Below are 23,965 nucleotides of genomic sequence, written 5' to 3'. Positions count from 1 at the left end.
CCAGGCTTTAGGATCAGGACCGTCAGAGATTCCTCCATTGAGGGGGTGATGTTGCCTGTCGAGAGGAAGGTGTTGTGCAGCGAAGCCAGGTGGGGAGCCAAGATGTGGGACAATTTTTTGTAGAATTGGGTAGTGAGTCGATCGGGGCCCGGGGCGGCGTTTTTCAGGGAGAGGATGGTCTCAGACACTTCCTCCATGGTGATGGGGACTTCCAAGGCGTCCAGTTGGGGGTGAGGGAGGGCTCTCTGGTTGTTGTGCAGGTAATGAATTTGCGCCTCTTTGTCAGTTGGAGCGCCAGACATGAAGTCCCTGTGATGTTCCGTGATGATCTCCAGCTTTTCCGCTTCCGCGAAGCATGGCTTGCCGTGCCGGTCTTGAAGGGTGAGTATATTGTTCCGGGTGTGGAGCTTTTTGAGTTTGTGTACCAGCAGTCGATTGGCCTTGTTGCTGTTTACGTAATAATATTGTTTTGTGTATGTTAGGGCCCAGGCCGTTCGGTCTGACAGATGCATTTCAAGTGCGCCTTTGCTTTTTTAAAGTCCCTTCCTGCTGTCCTCGTTTGGCGGCCTTTGAAGCTTGCCTCTAGTTTCGCTACCTCTTCTTCCAGCTTGGAGAGTCGGAGTTGGTGCCAACGCTTATGTGCCACTGTGCAGTTGATGGCTATTCCTCGGATCACTGGTTTAATTGCCTCCCAGACCATGGCTTCCGAGGTGCCTTTTGCTGGAAGTAGTTTGTGAGGGAGTCTGATAGCTCGCGGCTGGATGCTTTGTCTGTCAAGATATATTCCTGCAACTTCCATGACCTTTGTGGGGGTGCCGGTAGGCCCTCGACTCTGAGACGGGCTATCACTGGGGTGTGGTCTGATATTACTCTGAGGCCGATGTGGATGTCTTCAATACAAGGGAAAAGCGCGCTGGACATGACAAGTAAGTCTATTCTTGAGAACCACTCTGGACGTGCAAAAAGAATGTGTAGTCACGTGCTTCTTTATTAGCTAGCCTCCATGCATCGATAGTTCCAGTTTCCCTCAGAAATTCCGCCATCCCCAGTGCCCAGGCAAAGTCCACCCTAGAGGGTGGCAGTGTTTTGTCATTATTGGGGTCCGGGGGGGGAGGGGGTGAGATTTAAGTCGTCTCCACTCAGCAAGCAGCCTTCCGTGAAGGTGGTTATTGTCGGGAGGACCTTGCGTAGGAAGCGGTCCTGGGCATATTTGGGCAGTATATCGCTGCAATGGTGATTGGGAGTTCAATCAGGATTCCCTTGAGAAGCATGTATCTGCCCACTGGGTCTCGCTTGATTGTGATTTGCGTTAGGGGAACCTTGCGGCTCAGTAGTATGGCTACACCTCTCCTCTTCTGGCTTGATGAGGCAAAGTACCGGCTGGTGTAACGTTGGGAGCTGATGTGCTTTTCGTCCGGCGTCAGCAGGTGTGTCTCTTGCAGGCATACAATATCTGCTTCGAGTTGAGCTAGCCTGTGTTCGACCGATTTGCGTTTCTTGGTGAATTCAGCCCTTGCATATTCCATGTTATCATGGTGAGTTTCTTGATGCTGGCCATCATTAAGGGCGACTATGTTTGTAGATTCCTTTGGTAGCCTTATCCAGTAGTTCTCCGGTGTCCCCGTTTGATTGTTGAATTGGGTGCCCCCAGTTGAATTTCCCCTCCCCCATCCTCCACGTCCCAAAACAAAACCAGGTTGTCAGGGCCAGCCTTCAACCAACGGGGCATCCGGCAAGGCCAACGCAACCATGTAATGTGGAGGATACTAAGCCTCTTCTGGTATTCAGTGAAGCATTACCTCTTGGCATTTGGGGTCAGTGGAGCTCCAGTTTCAGGCCAGTAGGGCGCGGGCCAGAGCTTGCGCTAGGGTTCCAAGTTAGATATTGGCCGATTTGATGGATTGGATACTATCTCTATCATTCATTTCCTGTTCAGTTTGCTTTTGGCTGGTTGACCCCTGATCCTACGTCGTCTTTCTACTCGGGTCCAGGAGTGACTCAGCTCCTGTGAGGAGGCTTGTCTGGCGGGTGAATCTCTGTCAGGGTCGGTCTCCTCTGCTTCTGGGTTCAACAGCCTCTCTGCCTCTTTTAGGGAGCGGATATAGCAAGGTTTGTCTTCCCAGGAGAAAGTCAGGGACGTGGGGTGCCCCCAGCGATAGGGGATTTTTCTCTCCCTGAGCCATTCCGTAACTGGTCTCAGGACCTTCCTTTTCATTAGCGTGATGGCTGCTAGTTCCTGATATAGGGAGATGGAGGTGTCTCGGAAGAGACTGCGAGGTGAGCTTCTGGCTTCCCGCATTATTTCTTCTTTCACTTTATAAAAATTAATCCTCGCTAGGACGTCAGGCGGGGTGGACGTGCTTGCCTTTGCTCTCGTTCTGTGAACTCTATCAAGCTCGAGAGGCGAGTCATCAGGAAGAGTGAGGATGAAGCGGAAGAGGTCGTTGACGTAGTGCTCCAGGTCTGCGTCCAAAACTGTGGATGGGATTCCTCGGAGGCAGATATGATTGCGCCAGGAGCGGTTTTCGGCATCCTCCTGCTTGAGCTCAAAGGCCTTGCATCTGGCTTCCAGTGCTCCATTTCTTTCCGATCCTAGCTCGATTTCATGGCTATGCTTGCATAGGGTATTTACCACCTCTGCCGTCTTCCACTCCATCTGTCCTACCTGCTTGTCCAGGGTTGTGATCTTGGCCATTACCTCTTCTGTGCCCTTCTGGTACTCCTTCGTAATGGCTGACAGCATCTCCTGCAGGTCTGATTTTGCGACCGCCTGTGTCGAGGTGACGGGTTCCGTCGCTGGTTGGGAATCTTGTGGCCATAGTGTCATTGCGGTCCCCCCTTCTTGTTTTTTCGGTTGCTGGTATTGATAACAGGGTGGAGATGTCTGTCTGTTTTGCTGTATTAAGGTGCTTGGCCATTGTGCACAAGTCACTTGCAGCCTGACTGGGCAAGATCAAGCTCCCCTAGGTTCCAAGTGGTCAGAGCAGGAGATGGGTGGGGTAGTAGAAGTAAGGACCCTCGCCCATGCGTGACTCGGATGGGGTCGCTGCTCTCTTCAACTGTGGACGCTGGTTCCAGGGGGGGTGCCGAGTTGGTCCTGGGTTCTGCCTTTACCCCCAAGGCTTCATATGGGAGGATTCCTCTTAATGGAGCTGTTTGCTTCCAGGTAGCTCGAGGCTCCGTTCACACCCGGACGGTGCCTTCAGGGAGCAGGGTCCCGCTCCTGGTGGATTTTGCGGGTAGGCTGCACTTGGCTGCAGGCCCAAGGACCTTATGAAGTGCTATAAGCACCGTTACTGGTGTGGGCCCTGGTTTGGGGGCCCTTCTAGTTGCTATTGAACATGGCCTTTCGCCTTTCAGGTTTGTTCAACACTGGCTGGAGTGCAGCGCAGTGGGCCGGGGCTCAGTGGACCAGTTCGTGAGCAGGAGCAGTGAGAGCAGGGTTGTAGCCTTGGGCCCTGGGGCGCCTCCTGCTTCAGCGTGTCTTTGGGGAGCAAGGGGTTCCTGAGGAGTGAAGAGGGGTGGGGGTGCTTGCAGGTTGTGCGGCCACGTTGCTGGGGCCTGTTGGGCTGTGCGGCATGTGCCGACACACCCCCGGCTAGGAGACAGGGGAAAGCTGCTGCTGGATGCAAGCTGGAGGCTGCTGAGGAAGCCTGAGATCAGCCCCAGTGGAGGAGAGGTGGCTCCGGCAGATCCCCCAGTCGACAGGAGTGTTGACGTGTCCCGGGGGTTTTTGCTGTCACTCAGCTACCGTCTCGGGAGCTCCTGTGGTGAGGAAGGGATCGCCGGGGCCCACAGTGCTGCGTGGGGTTGGCTGGAAGCCTTTGCTGGGTGCCCGGAGGGCAGGGCCGTCTGCCGGGTTTCTTTCCGCCTTCAGGTTGTGGGGTTCCGGAGCACGGCTTGCTTCGGCCTGCGTGAGGGTCTGGTGCTGGTTGGGCAGCGTGCTCAGGTTTGCCTTGTGCGAATCATGCTCTCTATCCGGCCTCCGGGTCTAGCCCAGGAGTGATGCGGGGCAGCGGGAAGAAAGCGGTCCAGCTGCCAGCACCTGCTCCCGCCGCGGGCGGAGCGCCCTGCCGGTGCTGCTTGGTGCTGGTGACCCGGGGATGACTAGGATCCCTATGGATAGCTTGCGGTGCTGCCGGTTGCTGCGTGGGGGGTGTGGGGGGCAGGCTCCCCTTGGGTATGACACCAGGTGAGTCAGACACGGCTTCTTGTGGGTGCCGAGGATCGGTGGATAGCAGTTCCCGGGGGAACAGCTGGGCAGACCCTGTCGGGTTGCCCCCAGCCATGCAGGTTCCATCAGGGTGGTCTGCGTCTCGGGGAGCTTCAGTGCAAGGTGGCGGCTGCCATTTTCCCACCCGTCACTGCTCTGCAGGTCGCTCGCTCTCCAAGTGGGAATTCTCCCAGCTCCAGTGCAGAGGGAAGCTGAAAATAGCTCAAAGTCCTCTGCCCAGCATGAGCAAGCGTTCACGTCACTATAGATTTTTAGAAGATCAGCTTCTCTGGTGCATTTTCACAGGATGCGTGGCCTCAGCCGAGAGCTCTCACGGAGCCGTACCGACTGCCATAGCTCCAAGCCACGCCCTGCAACAATGTTCTTTTTCATACTATCGCGGAATGGGACATCACGTGGAGACTCACTTCTAAGTCTCGATGTTGTAACTGGGGCCTTGGGGGTGCGTATTGACATTGCAAGCTAAGAGGTGCATAATCAGACAATACTCTGCCACAGTATTCCGCCAGCGGGAATCCGTTCACACCCTCTTGATCGATGAAAAAATTATCTGTGTTTGGACTGCATGCAGAGCAGAGTAATATGATTAATGCTTGGTATCTGGGTGCAGTGTCCGCCATATATCTATCGGGCCGAATGCCTCTAAGAGCGTCCACAAGGAACAAGCTTGTGGGGCAGGTTTACTCAACTTGGCGTGAGACCTGTCCATTTGCGGATCTAGGGTGCATTCCTGTAGGGGCTCAGCCTATGGTACATCGACTGGAAGAATCCTGCCGCGTTAGGGTTAGGTGCGTACGTATTGACCAGGCATACCTCTAAATGTTCCAGTATATCTTGCACTAGCACCATTCTGCCTTCATCAACAGTTTTCACCTGGGTAACCCTGAAGGGTACCACAGGCGATATCCAAACCAGCACCACTCTGGCATATGCTGAGTAGGGAGAACTATGCACCTGCCCCCGCCATTTTCTTGACTGCTGCACCTGCTTCTCAGCAGTTAAGTGCGTCTCTTGTAGCAATGCAATATCAATGCTCCTCCTCCTCTTCAGTAAGGAAAAAACCCTGCAATGTTTCACAAAATTGTTCAGGTCCCTCACGTTCCAGGTAAATACATTTAACTAACTAGCCATTTATGCAGCTATGTTGAAACCAATCCCTCCCACGTAATCCCACCAGGGCCCACATGAGCACACTAAATAGTGACGCTAGCGCTCTCTCCCCCATCAGCCATTCTTCCCAGGCATCATTCTGGCAAAGCTTGACCCATCAAACCCCCTCTTAACTTTCCCCCCCAAAAACAATAGCACCACACAGTCACCCATGCTCGGGCTTATCCGCTTCTCGCAGCCCGCAGGCAAATGCATCTGCGGTCTTTGTGTGGGCTCTGAGCGGCGGGCGGGTGCAATACAAGTACAGAAAAAGAACAGTTAATAACAAACCCCAAACAAGGGGGAGAGGAGAAGCCTAACGAGGCTGTGGGGACCAAGGCATTAACCACAACAGGCTAGGCATTTATTAAGTAAGGTGTGCAACCCCTTCTGGTCACCATGGTGTATATTGCTGGCCGGCCAGAGAAGTCAAATGAGGAAGGGAGGAGCGGCACCCTGCAACTCACTGCCTCGGGTGGAGCCCTTCACAGCCTGTGATCCCCATCAAGTGCATCTCCCCTCCTGGACCCGGGCCAGCTCCTGCTTGTCTGCCACAGTTCATCCCACCATCGTTGTTGTCCGAGTTGATCCCTGCTCATGTTCCTGGTCATCTCCTCCACCCTTGGCCAGCTGGGAATATCCTCTCTCTGTCCAGCCACTCCTGTGCCTCCCCCGGGAGTTCAAAGAAAAGGACCCTGTTTTTGTACAAAACTTTCAGGCGCACCGGGTATATCAGCATATATCTCAACCCGACCGATCTCAGTCTTGCCTTGACCACCCAGAACTGTGCACGGCTCTTCTGCACCTGGAAGGTGTAATCCGGGTACATCGCCAGGTCTGCTAAATTCCTGTGTAGGATCCCCCCACACACCCTCCCGTCTGGAGAATGGAAGGATCTTTTCGCGGTCCTTATACTTTAGGAATTTAGCAATTATGGGTCGGAGGGCACCCAGTGGGGGTTTTCTTGTCAGGGCCCTATGTGCTCGTTCAATCGTGAAGCCCTGGGTAAGGTTCCCGCGCCAATATCCTGCAGTAGCATATTCTCCACATACATAGTAGGATCACTGCCTTTTGCACCCTCCGGCAAGCTGACAATACGGACATTGTTCATTCGGGCCACTCCTTCTGGTTCCTCTGCTCTGTTTGCAAGCAGCTAACCCTCTGTTTCAGGACATGTACCACTCTGATCATCTCTTGGCACCCTTCTGTGTTGTTCTTCGCTTGAATTTCCAAGCTGGAGGTCCGCTCTGCCAGGCTTCTGACATCTTGCGTCTGCTCGAGGAATTTGGGTGAATCCCTTTTTCTTGGTCTTCAAGGCTTGCCCTTGTCTTCCCTTCTTCTTATAACGTTTGCTTCCTCTGTTGACAATATCTAAGTACTCCTGGCTCTGCCGAATCGTGACCTATCTGACTGTGTGATCCTCGACAACAGGAACCCGGTTCCGCTTGACACTGGCTCTGCCCTATTGACTTTTGAATTTCTGTCTAAGAGTGTTCTCTGATTCTGTCTGCCTTGACAAAAGCATTGCCTATGATTTTTGCCCCCAACTCTCTCTGGGTATCACAGGTGCTAAGTGTGTTTTTGCCCCGGTAACATTTCTTGCAGCAGATACGCGTTTCTTTAGTAAGAACGAACTGTCATTACTGTCAAAAAGTGATCGCAAGTGTATTCCCGGTAACGTCTTTTGTTCCATAACACGGTCGGCTAAAACACAGGGTACTTACCTTGAAGTACACTGTACAAAGTGAATTGGTTATTGTAGTATATTTTACGTGTGGTTTTTGAAATAATAGAAGTGTCGTGTTTATAACAAATGGTTTAAAAATAAATGTACTTACATTTTTTACCTGAGTAAGTGTTTGCTTGAGTCACAATAATTGTGGTCCCTTTGTGTAATCTCTGCTACTGCTCATATACTCTTGAGATAAGCCTGGTTGCTCTGCTACTGCTACCACTTTAACATAGTAGTACAGGCTTGTACCAAAAGTAAAACTTGTATTGCCACCTGTAGTCATAATTGTGTGTAGTGGTCCCTAAGGGCACTGCACAGTATTCTGCCTAACACTGGTGTACAGCAGAGAGGATTTGGAAGTAGAGTGATTACACTTAGAGTGCTGCTATTGCTTGGGTTCAACTAACCACAAGGCTAACATCACTAATTCTATTTAACTAAGAAATCATGTCAAATATGGAAAACTACACTGAAGAGGGTCTCTTGAATTACACTGCTGAGGTTTTGAGAACCATGTGTAGGGAGAGGAGTCTCTCTGGTAAAGTAAAGAAATCTGAATTGATTGCAAAGTGAATGGGAAAACAAAGTCTGGAGAGTAGGTCAGAAGGGCCTACCCCTCCAGCAAATGTGGATACTGATGTTTCTGATTCTGAGAGTGTTAATTTTGAAGAAGTAGATGAGTCCTTGTTGGGAAACCCTACAACTCCTTTGCCTGCTCAGAAAGCACAACCTCTGTCCACAAGGACCCCACCGGTCCTACACTTACTCCTGAATTTATTGCACTTGACAAAATGAGACTTGAATTGGAAGTGAAACGTATTGATGCACAAACTGCCATGAAACATCAAGAGTTAAGGCTCAGAGAAATGGAGCTGAATCATGAACTAGAGATGAAGAAATTGTCTGTAGAAAATGCTTCTCTCCCAAAGTCTTCTAGGTCTTCCAGCCCTAAGAGACAACATATGCCAAAATAAATGATTGGTATGTATGAGACTAAACTTGATGTTTTGGATTGCTTAGCAATGTTTGAGTTCATGGGATTCAAGGTATCTCAGGGAATCAGCTGATTCCCTGGCTTTTCTCTAGGCTTCCCCCTGTTGCAAGTGATGCTGTAATGGGGTTGGAGGAGGAGGATAAGCAGGATTATGAGTGTGTGAAGCTAGCATTAATAGCTAGATTTGGGAAGACCCCTTCCCTGTATCTTAAGAGGTTTAGAACCCTCAAAAAGCATGATGGTACCCCTTGGGCTACCTGGGTGTGTGAATGTTTGAAAAACTTAGATGGTTGGGCTAAGGGTTACAAAGTGAACACTTATGAAGGTTTGAGGAATCTTGTAATGTTGGAGTCTATTTTTGATGTCTGCTCCCCTGAGCTTAGACAGCACCTGGCTGATTCAAAGGAGATAGATCCTAAGAAACTAGCTAAGGCTGCTGACTTGTGGGTTGCCAACAGGGCTACTGACAAAGATTCTGGGGTAACTCAGAAAAAGGATGAGGGAAAGCAGCCAAAGAAAGACAACAAAGAGAATTCCAATAATTCCAATCCAAAAGATGGCCCCAAACATAACCAGGGTAAGCCACACAGAAAACCGAATCAGACTAGTGTACCATCTGGTCCCAAACTAGATGGAGGTCAGAACAAATCCCCATTCCAGAGAGCATTTGGAAAATGCTTTGTTTGTGGGTTGCCTGACCATGTGAAAGGAGATCCCTGATGTAAGGGTAAACCTTCAGGGGTCAACACTGTCTCCTTAGCCTTCTCCCAGGTGGATGAAGTATCTATGACCAGTGGAAACTTTCAGTTACTAGCTGATGAGCCCATGAGAGTCTCAGCTAGTGTTTCTTTAGTGTCCTTGGGTCTTTGGGACCAACAGAACTTGAATGTCTGTAACTCAATCCCAGATAATACTAAAGAATATTACAAAGATAGTGTTCTTGTGAATGGTCAGGAAACTCCTGCCATCAGAGACACTGGAGCCAGCATATCTGTGGTCGATGAATGTTTTTTTCAAGGTGGAGGATGTGGCTGAGGCACCCAAATACCTGACCAAGTTAGCTGGAGGCCCTGTGCAAATGGTTCCCCAGTTACCAGCTCTCATCCAGTGTAATGACATGACTGTCACAATACCTGTAAGTGTGCAAAATAACGTACCTGGGAGGGTCCGGCTGGGTAAGGACCTTAAAACTCTTGGAGTTGTGTCTAGTACCCCCAGGCCTCCCAGCAGAAGGAAGCAGGAGCTCACTAGGTCCGCAAGGGAGAGAACCTTGAGAGGCTCTCCTGGGGACATGATAGAGGAAACTATCACCCCCAAGCCCACAGGACTTACTTACTGCTATTGCGGGTCATAAAGGGACAAAGGGGAAACACAAATCTGCCAGCAAGAAAGCAGCAAGCACCCCTGTGCTCAGAAGGACATCTCCAAGACTGTCCAAAGTCACATCTGTGACTCCTCCACCAGCTGAGGCGGAGTGTGAGGTTCAACCTTGTATGGTTCAGCTAGATACTGACGAATCAGATCAAGAAGAATATCTTACTCTGATATGAGATCTTGACCCTGTTGACCATCCTGAGCTGCAGTCGTTACTGGCAGAAGGTGGACCCAACAGAGAAGATTTCAGCAAGGGACAAAGAGAGTGTCCTACCTTGGAAGGTCTTCGCCTGCAGGCAGATTCTCAGCTCAATGGGACTGAGCCTGGGAAGTATAGGTTGCACTGGGAAGATGGCCTCTTCTACAGTGACCCAACTGAGTCAACCCCTGGAGACTACAGAAAACTTGTAGTACCTCTAGTGAACTGACTCCAGTTTCTGCAGTTAGCCCACGAGATACCTTTGGCTGGTCACTTAACTTTCAAAAAGACCAAGGAAAGGCTCTCTCTTTACTTCTACTGGCCTAAAATGGGCTCAGAAGTAGACAAGTTCTGCAGGAGCTGCCACACTTGCCAAACCTCTGGCAAGAGTGGAGCCAAGAATGTGGCACCCTTGGTGACTCTCCCAGTGGTGGGAGTTCCTTTTGAGAGGGTTGGGATTGACATTGTTGGTCCTCTTGACCCTCCCACATCTTCAGGCAACAGGTTTATCCTGGTTGTAGTGGATCATGCCACTAGATTTCCTGAAGCCATAGCTATGAGGACTGTTATGGCTCCGGCTGTGGCTAAGGCCCTACTTGGTATTTTTACCACAGTAGGTTTTCCTAAGGAGGTGATATCTGACAGGGGATCATATTTTATGTCCCACTACATGCAAGCCATGTGGAAAACCTGTGGAGTCACCTACAAGTTCTCAACTGCCTACCATTCCCAAACCAATGGGTTGATAGAGAGGTTTAACAGAACTATGAAGAGCATGATGGGTGCTTTAGAAGAACCCCTTAAAAGAAAGTGGGACCTTCTACTACCATGCCTTCTCTTTGCATATAGAGAAGTCCCTCAGGAGGGAGTAGGATTCAGTCCCTTCGAACTTCTTTATGGCCATCCAGTCAGAGGTCTGTTGGCCCTGATTAAGGAGGGGTTGGAGAGTGCTCCTTCCCCCAAGCCAGTCAGAGTGACTGACTATGTCATAGGTCTCCGGAGGAGAATGTCACACATGATGGCAGAGGCAAGTGATAACTTGAAGGCTGGTCAAGTTCTGGTCAAACATTGGCATGGCCAGAAGGCTAACATGGTTGAGTTCACACAAGACCAGCTTGTTCTTGTTATGGTCCCCACACGGCAGAGGGCCTTGCAGGACAAATGGATAGGACCCTTCAAAGTTGTGGGTAAACTTGGAGAGGTGAACTATCTGGTGGATTTAGGCAATCCTAAGGAGGCTCCCAAAGTCTTTCACACCAACCGTTTGAAGGCTTATGTCTCTAGACCGGACAAAGGATCTTTACTTCTAGCTTCAGGTCAGGAGGAGGAGGAGAGTGAACCTCTACCTGACTGCCTCGGAGGCCTACCTTTAGATGAGAAAGTGGAAGGAGTTAATCTCTCTTCCAGTCTCACATCTGACCAGCAGGATGAGTACAAGTTACTGTTAAATCAGTTTGCCTGCCTGTTCTCACTATCACCAGCCTTGACCCCTTGGGGCCAACATGATATCCTCACTGGTGACTGTTTGCCTGTCAAAAGCAGTGGGTACAGAATGTCAGACAATGTAAGGACCTAAATAAGGAATGAGTTCAACAAGATGCTTGATCTTGGGGCTATAGAGCCCTCTACTAGCCCATGGTCTATCCCAGTAGAGCTTGTACCAAAGGCAGGATCTAAGGAGTTGAGATTCTGCGTGGACTATAGAGCTCTAAATGCCGTCACCAAGACTGACGCCCATCCTTTACCTAGGACAGATGAGTTGGTGGACAAACTTGGTGCAGCCAAGTACCTCAGCACATTTGACCTAACGTCAGGCTATTGGCAAATAGCCCTGACAGACCATGCCAAGGAGAAAACTGCATTCTCCACCCCAGATGGCCTCTACCAATTCAAGGTAATGCCTTTTGGACTAAAGAATGCACCTGCTACATTTTAGAGGATGGTCAATCAAGTTCTGAATGGGATGGAGGACTTCTGCATGGTATACTTGGATTACATTGCAGTGTTCAGCCCTACATGGAAAGAACATATTGAACACCTAGGCTATGTATTGCATGCTCCGAAACAGGCCCATCTGACCATAAAGGCAAGCAAATGTCAGATTGGTCAGAGTACAGTGGTCTACCTTGGACAAGAGGTAGGAGGGGGTGAAATAAGGCCATTGCCTTGCAAAGTACAAGCTATACAAAACTGGGGCCCCCTACTCCTCACACCAAAGTGAGAGCCTTCTTAGGTCTCACTGGGTATTACAGGAACTTCATAGAGAACTATGGAACCATAGCTTCTCCCTTGAATGTCATCTCCTCTCCCAAGTTCCCTAAAAAGGTCAGGTGGAATGAGGAGTGCAATCAAGCCTTTGAAGGTCTAAAGAAAGCCCTTTGTCAAGCTCCAGTCCTAAGAGCTCCTGACTATCACCAACCCTTCATTGTACAAACTGATGCTTCTAATGTAGGTATTGGTGCAGTCCTTAGTCAGCTGGATGAGAAAGGTAAGGAACACCCCATTTTTTTCATCAGCAGGAAGTTAAAGGATCCTGAGACAAGGTGTGCAACAATAGAACGTGAATGCTTTGCTATTGTGTGGTCATTGAAAAGGTTTCGACGATACTTGTATGGATCTGCCTTCATCATTCAGACTGACCACCAACCCTTGAGATGGCTGATGCAAATGAAAGGGGAAAACCCAAAGTTACTCAGATGGTCAATCTGCCTGCAAGGATTTGATTTTTCCATTGAGCACAAAGCAGGAAGTCACCACCAAAATGCTGATGGTCTCTCTAGGATGTTTGTAACCGACTAGAGGTATGAGAACCATCCAGGAGTGGATTAAATCCTCCTGTCCCTTAGTCTGGGGGGGAGAGTGTCAGGGAGAATTCTCATTCAGTGGCTAATTTCTCTTACCTAGTGAGTCCCCCAGCAGCTTTGCTGGATCTCTGGAGTTTATTTTTTCACTTGGTAAGAGTGTACCCCTTTCGTTCCACTCTTACCTGCCATGTGTATTTCATCTGTTTTTGTGGTTGTGGACTCTGGAGTACACCACTTCAGTAGGCCCCTCCTTTTGTGTGTTACACAGCACCTTCAGTGCAGTCACACAGGGTTGTCTTTTAGACTTCCCACCGACTCCATTACCGAGGCTGACTAATGTCCCCCATAAAAGGGTAAAGTTGCCATTAACTTTACTTATGGCCTCATTACAGGTCGGGCGGTCCGGAATTAACGGTGGCGGTAAACCCGCCGCCACTATTAATTCCGGACGGCCCGATCCCGAGTCCTGCAGGCAGGAGGTGATCTTCCTGCCAGGTCTGACCTGGCGGGTTGAACACCTCCCACCTGCAGGCGGACGTGGAAACACCAGCACCATCACGAGATGGTGCCGGTGTTTCCACTTCCCCATTCCCATCCTATGGGACTCAATGGGAATGGGGATTTACCAAATTCCGCCTCCGGAATTACCGGGAAACCAGGGCTGTAATGCCCTGGTAATTCTGGGAGTCACGGAGGCGGAATGGTAATACGAGTCCGGCGGTAACCAGGTGGTTTTACCGCCGCGGTTACTGCCGGACCCGTAATGAGACTCTTAGTCATTTAACCACAGATCCGGTACACCCCATCTTACATGGAGTACTGGAAAGAGTTAATTGTTAGCTCTTGTTATCTGTACCTCCTAGAGCATTGTTTCGCTCTTTTAACATTTAGACTTGGCAGTGGTATCTACCCTAACTTTTCTACCGCGGTTATACTCTATAAACATGGTATTGTTTTAGGCTATTATATTAGCCTCGAACTTAAACCCGCTTGACCAAATGCTTTTTCTTCCGGAGTCCTTTTGGCTCCGGTTGGGTTTATCCACCATTTCTTGTTGTTAAAGTCCTTCTTGTGTTTTACTTTGCGCGGAAAACCAGGTTTGCCTCCTTTGTTCACAACCTTTTGGCGGGCTTCTGCCCAGAAGCCCTCCTCTAGGCGCCTGGGTGTCTAGGTGGGCTGAATGTGAGGGAGGGGTGTAGTCACCCCCTGCACAGGGTATCCTAGGAAACCCAAGTCGCACTTTGCCATGATTGGCTGAGGTGGTTGTCCGGGCCGGACAACCCCCCTGCTGCGTGATTGACAGCCAGGCTGTGTGAATGGGGGATTTTCGCATAAAAAGCAAGTCTCTTGGTCTAGAAGACAGAGTCGCCACTGGAACTACAAGGAATCGAAGAGAAGCGGAGAAGAAGTCGACTGCTGCAACTATCCCGTCTTGGTGAAGCCCTGCTGCAGTCCTGAGCTATGTACCCTTCGACGACCGAGAAGATCCAGTCCGGAGTCTTCTTCCCTTGAGCTTGGTGGGGATAACCAGCTCATCTTCTAACGCCAGAGGATCCTCTCCGTGGTCGAAATCGCTGCACACTGCTGTAGTGGTCCGGATAGCCATCTGAAGAGTCTCTGCAGTATTCAGCCGATGAGTCTGTGGCCTCAGATGAATGGTGGGCCGGGCTCCAACAACCCAGCGCTGAGAAAGTCCCAGCAGAGTCGATGCCAGTAGGGGTGTCTAACCAACGCAGCCTGCAGTACAGCCAGACGTGGGAAGCAAGGAGAGCGGGCTCAGCAGCAGCAGTTGCAGTAGCACGGTGTAACAGCAGGCCAGCCGTAGCACGGTCCCAGGAATCCACTGAGCTGATGCCGACACTGTCCGCCGTTTAATCCGCTTCTTAATGTTCAAAACATGCACCCATGGAACAAGGATTACTTCGGAAAGAGTCACGGGCTGCAGAGCCTATCACTCAGGCGGCCATCATACTCGCACGCAGCAGCGCCCGAAAGCTCCTTTTTTAACCTGGGTGTAAAGATACTCACATATGCTGTAATACTCGAGACTTCAGCATAATCGTGATGATCAGGTTTGGACTGTAATAGGATTGCCCAGTAGGAGCCTCCTCAAAAAGGGTTACCTTCCCAATGAATTACCACCCTGTCTGAGCCACTAGGATATGGACAGGATGGTGGTTCACCTGGAAGAGTGAAAAAATGCCACCAGGTATTCACCAGGCTGAAAAGAAATGAAGGTGAAATTTAATACAAGAATATGGTAAGATATATATTATCGGGAAATTAATGAAAGACTAACCTGAACGTGCTGTGAATAGACTTTCAAAGGATGATCAGGTGTAGGTGGGAAAAAAACTCATTATAGAAAATATTCTTTGATAAAATATCTTGATTAGAGTGGTAGCAAAACTTCCAGGGGGTTTTGGGGAGGTAGGGCAAAAGGGAAGGGTAGTTAATTTGGTTAGTAAGGAGTCTACTTCCGGGGCGGAACGGGGGTGCACTAATTGAAAGCAAAGAGGCAATGACAACAGCAAGGCGTGCACAGTTCAAAGCACTCTGAGGAAATAATGGTTAATCCATTAAGAAGTCTGTAGAAACAAATAATGGGTCAAAAACCAAGTTATCAGCAAGGAAGCAAGTACAAAATCCAGATAGAAATCCTTAGTACAGAAATGGGTCAAAGGCCAGGTAATCAGCAAGGAGTAAGTACAGTAAAGGGTTAATCCAAAAAGCAGAGTCGAATTGCCAGGGTCGAGAATCACATAGAAATTCAGTTAGGGAAGTGAGTCAGCAGAGCAGGAGATCGGTAACCAAGAAAGCATATCAGAATGTTGAGGAACATGGAAGCGAGAAGTGAAGTGTAACTTCAACCGGAAGCTTTAGCCAATTTCAATGCACGCCGACTTAAGTGTGTCGGCTTAACGCCTTCTTTGTTGACGTGCACCATGCGCGAGGTCGCGAGGGTTGGGTGACCATGGACTCCAATTGGGGGCGTGATCGCTATGGAGGTTCGGGCCGTTTGAGAAAGCGACGGTCTCGAAGGCGCCATGCCAACGCCAGAAGTGTCCAGCGGTCACATATCTACTCCGTGTCTGCACGCGGAGGACGGTGGGAACGGGAACCGTGACACTGGGTCAACCTATGGGCTGGAACCCTCAGTTGGTTGGTGTTGTTAGATTTTAGATTAAATAAACTTTTTTTTGAACTATTTTTATTAGTTTTTAGTGAACAATCAATATTCAACAAATCCAGCAGTTCTCATCATAACACTTTAGCATCATGCATATATCGTTAAGTATCTACTGCTTTCCCTTTACCCAACCCCCAACTCGAGCCTACTCCACTTCACACTCTGTTTTTCCTCTTTCTGGGGGTGCCTCCCCATCAGTATTCTCAGAAGTTTCATGATCGCTTGGGTAGTCCTTGGCGGACCCAACAGTGTGGCCACTAGGTGTTTCCAGGCCATTAGGGTTTCTGCTTCTTACTCCCCTCACCTATTGCCCGCTTCATTCCACACTGCCGTTTCGGCTTCCGTCCATTTCTGGAGATCATTCCACCAAACCTCTACCTTCGGTCTGGTACATGGTTTTCACCCCATGGTAATTCTGCGCTTGGCAAGTATATAAGCAAAGTCCTTAAGTTTGCTCACATGTTTTAATGTACGCTGTCTAGGGAACCCCCCTAACATGCATGCCCACACTGATTCAATGTTTAGCTTGATCTCTTTCTCGTTTAATCGGTGGGCTACTTCTTCCCAGAACTTTCCAATTTGTGGACATGCCCAGAACATGTGTATCATTCCAGCGTTTTCTTTCCCGCGTTTGGGACATGTTTGTCGTCCAGCGCTATTGAACCCAGCTATCCTCTGGGGGGGGTCATGTATGCTGTATTTGTTGTAGTCTCGCATTCCTAGACACTTTTCTGTGATACCCTTGATCCTGCTCCCAAAACCCGTCATTCATGAGTTCCCCTGCCTCCTCTTCCCAATCCCGTCTTAACTGGTCCACTTCCTTTCCCACCCTGGACATCAGTAGCTCATAGATTCGGGAAACCTCATGTCCTCCCTCTGCGATATCATACATCGTTTCTATGGCTGTGTCAGTTTGATCTTCCAGCATTATTTCAGACCATGTATCTCTCACCTGCCGTACCAATCTGGTATAGGTAATGTACTGCCCTATGTGTAAACCCGTTACTTCCACCAGCACCTCAAATTCCTTTACTTCCCCCTCTTGCCATATGTCTCCCATTGTTGCGATTCCCACAGGTTCCCAATGACTATGAATCATCATCCTCAGCTGCACGTCTCCTCCGGTCAATGCCACTAACGGTACTTGCGGAGAACACGGGGTTAGGTTCTCCATGGTCTGACAAGTCTTACGCCATATCTTCATCCCAATTTCAGCATCCTGGGCGCCCTTTTAGCTCAGGTTTGGGCAGCCATATCATTTTTTTAAAAAAAGGGGGCACATTCAGATCTCAACAGTCTGGCCTCTGATGTTGAGTCTTCAGTTAACCATTTAGCCACTGTGAAGCGGAACCCGAAGGGGAGGGGGTAGCGGGACTTCACAGTCTCGTGGCGTGGGGAGCCTGCGGGAGACGCGGACAGCCGCGAAGGGCAGACCCGCGAGGCCCGCCGAGCTCCTCTCGCCGTCAGGTGAAACGCGGAGGGAGAGACGGCTGGTTCGGCGAGGCGGCCCGCTATACAGGAGCCGGGAAGTGTTGGCCCATGTGGAGGGAGGAAGGAGAGTGGCCGGGGTCTTCCAGAAGGGGGGGCCTCATGGGGCGACCAGGTGTTAAGGAAGCCGACGGCAGCCTTTAATGGCGGCGGGACATGGCCGAACCAACCAATGGGAAGCTCAATAGTCAAGGGAGGTTTCCATTGGGGGGGAACTAAGTCACTCACATCAAATAAAAGCCCGGGAACTGATCTACAGGTGGTTGCTTTTTCTAGTCATACAGAGAGGACGAAGAGAGAAGGAACGACTGGTGGGCCTATCCGGATACAGAGGAAACTTAGGAGTGCTAAGTTACATCCCTGGAAGGCTACCTGAGAGTGAAGTAACTTTCAAGGAGTTAATGGACTATAATTTCTTTTGGTTACACCTTATTTGAATAAAGCCTTTTCTGATGTTTGTTAATCTGCTTAGAATCACATGCTGTGCATAGGTCCGACATCCAGTGGTCACTGCGGAGTATTGCATTTTGTTTTTCGTAGTCGAAAAGGGGACGTCGACAAGGCGTGTCTGTAACACTATCCCTATAGTGACGTGCGTTGTACCCACAATCCCTCACGCGTCGAGGTCCCTCAGATTGTTTTTTTCCGCCCAGCTACTGGTCGCCTTTACGCGGAGCTCCTCGAGAGACATTGCAGATTTCATCTCCTCGACCTTTGGTCGTTTTCCTATATTAATATAGAACATATCGATCCCCCCTCGACGCTGTTGTGAAGCTGCCTCCGCCGAGCAAGATCTTCGACGGAGAGGACGAGCGGAGGAGATCCTTCGGCGTTGCCGAACACGTGGCCTGGCCTCGCAGGCCATATTCAGTAGGGAGAGTGGGTGTCGTGGGACATCTCTAATTCTTTTCTGAGAATGCCTTTCCTTTTCCCCTTCCTTTCCCTTGGGGTGGTTATCACGATTTATTGCCTCGGCTATGGAGAGGACACCCTTTAGGTTTTGCCCGCTTTGCAAGGGCAAGTTTACTTGGAAGGACAAGCATTCACGGTGTAACCGCTGCTTGCCCCTCGATCACAAAGAGGAAGGTTGCACGGCTTGTCGGCTTCTTAAGCCGAAGACTCTAAAAGACCGTAGGGTCAAGAGGTGGGCGGCCTACGCTATGTCGAAGGCCGACGCTCCACCCACCGTTGCTACCTCCGACAGTGACGAGGAACGTGATACCACGACCTCCGCTACGGAAGTCGAAAACCCCCCTAGAGAGCGCACACGCGCTTCGTCGTCTGTCCCCGGCCCCGACGGGCTCGGCTCACGCCCTGCTTATGGGGATGAACACCCCGGCGACATTGACGCACACAAGACCACACATAAGCACACAACCCATGGCTCTTCTTCGTCGAAGGCGAAGAGAGCATCAGCGCCCAAGGAGACGCAGGTTTCACCGGCGGCCTCCTCGGACCGTTCGGGTTCGAAGCCCCTCTCGCAACCGCAGCCGCGACCAGCGACTGGGCTTTCGGCAAATAAGGGCGCCGCCCCCAAATCATCGGCCGCCGCGCATCAGCAGAAAGCGCATGCCGCCGTAGAGCGATCGACACCCATAACGTCGAAACCACAGCCCTCCGCTGACAAACGAGTCGCTGAGAGCTTGGCGAGGATCGTGGTAGCCGACGCCCACAAGCGTACGCCGAAAGACTCGTCGAGCGCTACGCAGAGGTCGAAAGACACGCCGAAAATGCCCGAAGAATGGCAGGGACGATCTCCTTCAGTCGAAGGGATTCCCAACACACCTGAAGGCTTTTCGGAGGGCGACGGGACACTTTCCTTGACGTTGTGGGAGAGGTCGAGCCGTTTTCAGCTACAAGACACCAATTTTCCCCCGCTAGACCGCTCAGGGGTACCCCATGAAACCATGGAAAGGCTCCATCTCTGCATGGAAAGAATGGAGAGGTTTATGAATACCCAGAACCCTCCCACTCCCAAGAGAATAAGAGAAGGGCCTCAGGAGGACCCCAGGGCCAAAATTCCGAGACTAGTCAATCCCCACCAGGACACAGCCTCAGACTTCCATAGTGTGTATGACCTCACTGGGGAAGAACATTATTTTGAGGAAGAGGATGATTTTATGGACTAGGAAGAGGTACGGAACCAGGAGGAAGGTCTGGAAGACAGCCCAGACTTGGTAGGAGAAGGCTTCGGAGAAAATCCAGAAGAAGGACCTTCTCACCCCTGGCAATCCCCATCAATATATTCCGACACTGATGTCCTGAACCTAAATCCTCCTGACAATTCACCTATTAGAAACACGTCTCCCATTGACGATCAGCCCACATTTAATGCCCTGCTGCGCAGCACATTTCGAACTGGACACTGGGGAGCTCTCTCCTGAATTAGACTTTGTGGAAAGAGTAATTAAGGAGAAACCCCCGGTCAGTCAGACCATTCCCCTCCTCGCTTCGGTGAAGAGAAGAATCATCCCTTCGCTGTCCACACCCGCACTAATCAGAGGGGTCAATCCTAGAATTGAAAAACTTTTCACTCCTTCACCCTCAGACCCGCTGTACATCAGGGGACATTCCATTCCGGATTCTCTGGTAGTAACCAACACAAGAAAGAGGGCAGGGGTACCACTTTCCACCAGTGAGGCACCACCTGACAAGGAGGGCAAGCGGTTATATGCCCTTGCAAAAAAAGTTACATCCTCGGCTGCCTTTTCGGCAAGAATTGCGAACAACAATTCTTTGCTCGCTAGCGATGCGGACGCGCAGTGGGCCAAACTGCGCAAAGACGCCGAAGAAGCGCCGGAACCATTACGTACACGCCTGCTTACAACTATTGGCGAAGGAACCCAGGACAACCAGAGTATCGTAAAGAACTCTCTGGATGCCGCAGAAACAGCAGGACGTTCCCTAGTTCAGGGAATAATCCTAAAACGCCACGTATGGCTGCGCAACTCAGGGTTCAAACCGGAGACACAGGTGTCTTTAATAAATAAACCTGTTGAAGACTCAAACCTCTTCGGGAAAGCGGTGGATGAGGCTCTGGAGATGGCTAAAAAAGAGTTCGATACTATCAAAACTCTTGACCAAATCTCTAAGCCCTCTACCAGGCGCGGCTATGGCAACAAACGCTTTTTTCGTGGCCAACGCCAACAACAAAACCAGCAGCAACAGTACCCTGCCACCAATTTCCAGACCAATAGTGGCCAGTACAGCCAAAGAGGCCAGCGCCGGGGCAAAGGAAGAGGCCGGGGGTCCACCCCCAGAGGCTCCCAAGCCCCCAACAACACCAAGTGACGCAAAGATTCGCGTCCCCTCCCATGCAACACCGGTCGGGGGCCGGATAACATCCTTTCTTCCAGCATGGGAGGGTATAACGTCACCCCGCTGGGTACTTTCCACCGTAGCCCACGGATACTGCATCGAATTCAACAGTTCCCCAACATACAAACCCCCGAGGGGACGTCGCATGACACCGGAACATCTTGCCATCCTTCTCCAAGAAGTACAACAACTGCTGGAAAAAGGAGCCATAGAGGTCGTACCTCTATCTCAGGTAACGGAAGGTATTTATTCAGTGTACTTCCTTGTACCCAAAAAGGATCTAACCATGCGCCCTGTATTAGATCTGCGCCCAGCGAACAAGTTTATCAAACCCCAAAAGTTTCGTATGGTGACCTTACAAGAAGTGATCCCACTGCTATCACAGGGAGATTACATGACAACATTGGACATGAAAGATGCATACTTTCATATTTTAATGTTGCCAGCGCACAGAAAATACCTCCGGTTCATGATAGAGGGCAAACACTACCAGTTCAGAGTGCTACCCTTCGGCATAGCATCTGCTCCAAGGGTATTCACGAAGGTGCTGGCAGTGGCAGCGGCCCACCTGCGCAGGTTGTCCATCCCAGTTTACCCTTACCTCGACGACTGGCTCATAACAGGGGATTCTTACGAAACATGCTTCTCCAATACCCAAAAGACTGTAGACCTTTTGTTCCAGTTGGGCTTCTCCATCAACGAAAAGAAGTCCAGCCTAGACCCCAGTCAAATCAAACAATTCCTAGGGGCTCTAATTCAAACAAAGGACGGCCTCGTCTTCCCCTCCAAAGAGAGGGTCCAAAACATGCTGTTTCAGATCCCTCAATATGTGACCGGTCGAGAGGTGACGGTACGCAAAGCAATGCGCTTGCTAGGCATGATGGCGTCGTGTATTTATTTGGTACCTCACGCGCGCCTGCGCGTGCGCCCAATGCAAGAGTGGCTCAACAGCCAGTGGTGTCAGGCCAGCGGACTATGGGACGATCTAGTGGTGGTCTCGCAGGCCTTAGTTCTCTCGCTACGGTGGTGGACAAAGGAAAACCTGGAAAAAGGGAAACCCTTTGTCACACCCGCGGCGAAAGCCACTCTAACCACAGACGCATCCCTCACAGGATGGGGGGCTCACCTATCCCATCAGACTGCTCACGGAGAGTGGACTCCGAACGTAGCATCCAAACACATCAATCTTCTGGAACTACTAGCGGTGTTCAAGGTGCTAAAAGCCTTCCAGGAACACCTACAAGGCAGGACAGTGATGGTCCTTACAGACAGCACCACAGCCATGTATTACATCAACAAGCAGGGGGGAACCCACTCTCCCGGACTGTCCAAACTGGCCCAAAATATATGGAAGTGTGCTCTCAAACAGAATATGTTCCTACTGTCACAACATGTACCAGGGGAACTCAATCTGCTGGCAGACAGACTCAGCAGGGATTTTCCCCTGCCCGAAGAGTACGAATGGCGACTGCACGAAGACATCGTCTTCGACGTCTTCACGCAATGGGGATTCCCAGAAATAGACCTGTTCGCAACCCTGGAGAACTCACAATGCCAAAGTTACGCCTCCAGGTACCCCCAGAACCAATCCAAGGGGAACGGTCTGTCGATTCAATGGTCAGGGAAATTTGTTTACGCTTTTCCCCCGACTCCCCTTCTCAACAAGGTGGTGCACAAAATGCACCAGGAACAAGTAACCATGATACTGGTGGCCCCAATGTGGGCCCGACAGCCATGGTTCGCTCACTTGATGGAGATGTCTCTATCTCCCCCAGTGAAACTCCCCTGCCCGTACAACATGCTGTCACAAGACAAGGGCAGGACTCTGCATCCATGCCCCCAGAACATGAATTTAGCAGCCTGGCTCCTGTACATGAACTTAGCGTGCTGTCTCTCTGTATATTTCCTATAGTTTAAATTGCATAATCTCTCCCAGTGCCCTACACATTCCTGCTGCAATTGGTTTATGGTTTCAGCATCCTCCCGGAAGTTACCCCATCTACCCAAGACTGTCTCTAGTTTCACCACTGCCTTCTACAGCTCGCGTAGTATGCCTCCCTGCAGCCCTTTAGATTTGGCTATAGCAGATCCTCTCATCACCACCTTAAATGCTTCCCATAGTGCACCAGCTGATTCAATACTCCCAGTGTTATTTTCGAAGTATTCTACAATGTCTTCTCTCAGGTCCTCCCTAAACATTGTGCCTTTCAATGCTTCGGCTCTGAGTCGCCACGTTGGGATCCTAGCTCTGGGAGGCACATATTGCCATGTTAAGACCAATGGCGAGTGGTCTGAGAGAACCCTCGCTTTGTATTTTGATCGCACTATTTCTCCCGTCATCTCCTGTCAAGCAAACATATAGTCTAACCGTGTATACACATTTTGTGGGGCTGAGTAATGCAAGTATTGTCTATCTTGTGGGTGGTGTAGCCTCCACATATCCTCCAGCCGAAGGTCTCCAAACAGGGTCTTTAGTGTTTTAGCAGTGGGGGTGGGTTTGTCTAATTTCCTGTCTGACCTGTCTACCCTTGGGTCCAACGTACAGTTAAAATCACCTGTCGCCTCCCCATATAACCGCCCCCCCACCCCACCACCAGGTACGGACTGATTTTACTATATAGGGTCTTGAAATAAGCCATTGTGTCTTGGTTCGGGGGATATGTGTTGGTAATGCATATTTCTCTGTTTTCTATCCCTGTATTGCCACTGTGGTCTGTAGAAACTGGAAAGGGACATGTGGTGCCACCCAAGTGATCACCCCTCTGGCATAAGCAGAATACATTGCACCTATGTTGGTCCCCTTCCATTCCCTCTGTATCAGCACTTTTTTTTCGTGAGATGTGTTTCCTGCTTTAGGGCGATGTCTATTTTCTGCCTTCTTAAGTACATCATAATCTTGTTCCTCTTCAGGTAACTGTTGAGCCCCCTGACATTCCAGGTTAATATCTTAAGGTCCCCCATATTTCAAACGTTCCCAGTCTCCACCTCTGTCCCTCCTTATTTTCTGCTCTAAGCACCAGCGCGTGTGTGTGTAAGCTCGTTCCCTAACCAATAACACTGCAAGTTCCCCAACTCCCCTCCCACCCCCCGCCCTTCCCATCCCCAACTGTTGCCCAGCTCCATCCCTGGATCTCAGGCGATCCCGCATTTAGTCCTATCTCGGTTTACCGGTACTAGGAACTCAGCAGGGAGTTACCACACTACCGGTAACCTATCTAAACTAACTACTGGGGTGTGAGGGTGAGTCTGTTGTATCTCCCGCAATCATGCATCATTATATTATGTGCGCCCGTAGCCTTCTACTTAAAACCTAACTCTTCTCCCAGCTTACGTTTTCCCTATCTTATATTCAAGTCCCAATGTCATAGTTTATACAGCACCTCAGCCTCTGGAGCCGCTGCTTCACTTCTCTGTTCCATCCTCCTTCTGTGTGTCCGTACCCGACAGGCAATTCTGTCCATGCAGCCACTCCGTTGCATCCTC

The 23,965-nt window shown here is 50.3% G+C and overlaps 1 protein-coding gene across 1 annotated transcript in view; it reads left to right on the top strand.

Moving 5' to 3' along the window:
- The window catches only part of LOC138566386 (tripartite motif-containing protein 54-like), a 708,248-nt gene that overhangs the window by 153,277 nt on the left and 531,006 nt on the right, over positions 1–23,965 (top strand). The window lies entirely within an intron of this gene.

Source organism: Ambystoma mexicanum, chromosome 2p, assembly GCF_040938575.1.
Source record: "Ambystoma mexicanum isolate Mex_15411 chromosome 2p, UKY_AmexF1_1, whole genome shotgun sequence".
In the NCBI taxonomy this organism is placed as follows: Eukaryota; Metazoa; Chordata; class Amphibia; order Caudata; family Ambystomatidae; genus Ambystoma; species Ambystoma mexicanum.
Note: the sequence above shows the minus strand (reverse complement) of the source record. Positions and strands in the feature narration are given on the sequence as shown.